The 3,467-nt window shown below is 42.2% G+C and overlaps 1 protein-coding gene across 1 annotated transcript in view; it reads left to right on the plus strand.

Moving 5' to 3' along the window:
- Window positions 1–52: 52 nt before the first annotated feature.
- The window catches only part of LOC108754010, a 16,473-nt gene continuing 13,058 nt past the window's right edge, over window positions 53–3,467 (plus strand). The window contains exon 1 of the mRNA XM_018496012.1: window positions 53–760. The gene's annotated coding sequence lies outside the window, so the exon portion shown is untranslated. The remainder of the gene's footprint in view (window positions 761–3,467) is intronic.

The following is a 3,467-nucleotide window of genomic DNA, read 5'->3' on the forward strand; positions in this document are numbered from 1 at the left end:
CGATCGATGAGCGCGCGATGTCGGCGTACGACAAGTTTTACTGGTTCGCGATGTAACGCCTCGGGCGATATGCTTTTTACAGTACGCGCGACGCGTTTTGTAGAGAGGTGGTAGCTGGGGAGATCTCTTTCCCTTGCTCACGGTTGATCTCTCTTCCCCTCCTCGCGCCGTCGGCCCCGTCGTCCTTTCTCTCCGCTTTGTCGCACCTGCGGAGAACGTCGATGCCGAGGCGCGAGATCGACGAAGAGGGAGAACGGAACGGGAACGCGGCGCGGAACGGGAACCGAACGCGTACCGCGAGTAGAAGGAGGAGCTGAAGGAGAGAACCCAGCGGTGGAGGTGGAGGAAGAAGAAGAGAAGGAGGCGGCGGGCAAGGCGGGAGGAGGAGGAGGAGGAGAACGGAACACGAGAGATCGGCAGCACAGTTTCGTGTTCAGCTTAGCTCGGTTCGGCTCTCTCAGCTTTTATAGTATCGAAAAAACCATCAAGTACTCGAAAAGGTCTCTCGTACGCAGTACCCTTCGGGAACGGTTCCGCGCGCTCACTCCAGGCAGAGAGAGAGAGAGAGAGAGAGAGTCCGGAGGTTGCGATCTCTCCCCTTCTCTCTCCGTCTCAGCTCGCGAGAGACGCGAGATTCTTAGTCGCCCGAGCGGCGACTAGAATACCTGTTGCTCTGCGTGCTCACGCGAGGAGACCGGCGACGTGTTGGTGCGCAGTTCGCGGGCGAAACAGCGGCAGCGAAGGTGACGTGTACGCCGAGGTGAGTGACAGTCCCTCTAAGGGAAAGCCAAGGCTTCCTGGGTTGATGGGTTCTCTGGCACACCTGAGATCAAATCGCGAAGCGAGCCTCCGCGAACGAGCCTTAGCTCGCGTTACGTATTTCGAGATAGGCTCCTCTCATCGGCTGCTACTACTCGGGTTTGATCTTCTCGGATCGGCCGCTCCGGAAATCGCGAACTCTCAGAAAGCGAGTCCGTGTCCAGCGAGAGCTCGTCTGTCTCTTGCGAAATTTGAAGCGCATTCGTTCTCGCGTATCCGTGCGCATATGCACGTGTGCATATGTGCGCGCGTATGTGTATATTCCGCGTGCGTATGCATATATACGCGGAATTCTCTCACGTCGACGCCTATACGCGCACACGCGACGATAAACGCACTCTCATCGCTCCGGAATTCTGCGTATATCGATGAAAGATAGTGAAAAACTTTAGATTCCCATCACTCGATTCTTAACGACCTCGAGCAGTGTCGTCTGCATTTGACTGCGATTGAGGTTCGTCAACGCGCTATCGAAGCTATTGCATCTCATTCTATAAAAAACAAGGGTAGAGTACCGCCGATAGGGAGAGCACAACCCCCTAACGCAGCACAAGATTTGTAATTCTGGGCTTGACTTGAAGCGTGACGGTATTCGTGCATATCGCTTTCCTCTTTTTATCTTTATTCAGAAGAAGGAATGCAATCATACGAACATCGATATTCGTTAAGCCAATTATTCCCACAATTACAAGTTTTAGATACAGTACTAATTTAGGGGAGAGGATCTCTAGATGTGAGGACCGAGTATGGTCTGGCTTAAAATCCTCTGTAAGTTTGCGCTTCCTTCGTGATGTGTATATTGTGAGAATGCAAATACAATTTCTCTGGTACCTCCGCTTCGACGAACGAGGAACCCAACACCAGCTGATCGAATTACGATGATCGCGGTCGTCCTCCTTCGTGGGCGAGAGGCCCGGGGATGAGCTCAAGCGATACAGAAGCCTATCCAAAACGTTTCGGCCACTAATCCTAATGCCCGGACCCCTATTCCGGACTTAATGATAGCTCTTCTTAGACGCAACAGTTAAGTTTCAAGCTAAACTGTTGCGCGGTAGCGAACCCATAATCGGTTCCTTTCTAACGAAGACTGTCCACGATTGGTCCACAGCTCACAGCTACCGTCCGACTTAATTGGTCGGTCTTATAGGTTTGACAAGGTGAGAATATTAACGTTTCAGGATTCCGAATCGGCATCGTCGATTATCGAGCATTGTAATGTGTCTCACAAATAAAATACTTGAAAATATATTCTCCCTTGAATATCTTCATTTTTAGTATCAAATAAAGACCTTTGCTGGAACTATGATTAAATTTTTTAAATAGAAAATATAAAATTTTTATGGGGAATGTTAAGTTTTAGTTGTTTTTTGGCTAACAACAAGAGCGGAATTAAGTATATCGATTATCTTGGGAAAATATTTTGAGAAAAATTGTTATTAAAGGTAATAAATCTATTACATTTAATGATAAAAAATTGTTAAGTAAGATATCAAGACATTCCGGGAGTGAAACAACAAAGTCCGTTTGTTACTTAAATACAATTAGAAGATTATAAGATAATCTCCTCCAATTATATGTGTTTAAATATGAGAAATAATTTTTGAGCAATTGAGTGACGAAGAGTCAGATACAATATAATCATTTGATTTAAAATTTTATCTTTAAATAATAAACATGCCTAGCAAGTTATACATTTAAGTACTCTCTCTTTCTCTAACAATATATATATAGTTTTTATTGCTTAATTTCTAGGATATCTTGATGAGATTAATTAACAACTTTTAGATATATTATCTTATCGTCCCCCTTATCTGTTTTTTTTTAAATATTTTCCTTTTGTTTTACTTCAGGATTATTAGAAAAACTTGGGAAAACCTGGAATTTTCAGAGAATACCTTTTTGTATTCTCGAAAACCTAGGATTTTTATAGAATTTTATCGGAATTCAGGGAAATTTCTGGAATTTTACCTTTAAATTTAAACTCTGTTTTTTTTTTCTGAAAACATTATGTCTTTGGTCATTTTTTCTTTATAATGCAAAATGATAGTTAATCAGTTAATAATAAAAATGGCACATATGTCCGTGTATATTTACATATTCGCGAGCTTTTATAAAGAAATTAGAGTGACAGTAGAAATTAATATTCGGCAGAATAGAGTAACTCACCGATATTACATTGCTCATCTTCTCTATATTATTTTATAGAGATTTTGCGGCAATTATAGAAAACGTTACATACATTTAATACTGTATTTGTTGCGGAGAATCTCCAACTCCTACTAATTTTCAACATTACACTTCATTTACGTTGTTTACACTTCAATTCCACTTCTTTACTTTAAATATTAAAAATCATTATGTTATCAATATAATATGTAATATTGCAAAACTCAGATATTTTTATTTTTTAAAATAAAGCTTCGTCGGAGGATCACTTATGAATTATTTTACATTTTATATTCTATTGAACGTGAGAAACTTAAAAATACCTTCGCAGAAAAATTGATAACGGGATACTTCTGAGCAACGATACCATAGAAAAAGGATGGCTAATTCGCAATTAGTTCCTCTTTGTCTTTCGCGTAAACAAGGAAAGGAGGAAGAGTGCCAAAGGGGTTTGGTCGGGCAAACGGGTCGAGAGGGAGGTG

Source organism: Trachymyrmex septentrionalis, unplaced genomic scaffold (genome assembly GCF_001594115.1).
Source record: "Trachymyrmex septentrionalis isolate Tsep2-gDNA-1 unplaced genomic scaffold, Tsep1.0 scaffold74, whole genome shotgun sequence".
Classification (NCBI taxonomy): Eukaryota; Metazoa; Arthropoda; class Insecta; order Hymenoptera; family Formicidae; genus Trachymyrmex; species Trachymyrmex septentrionalis.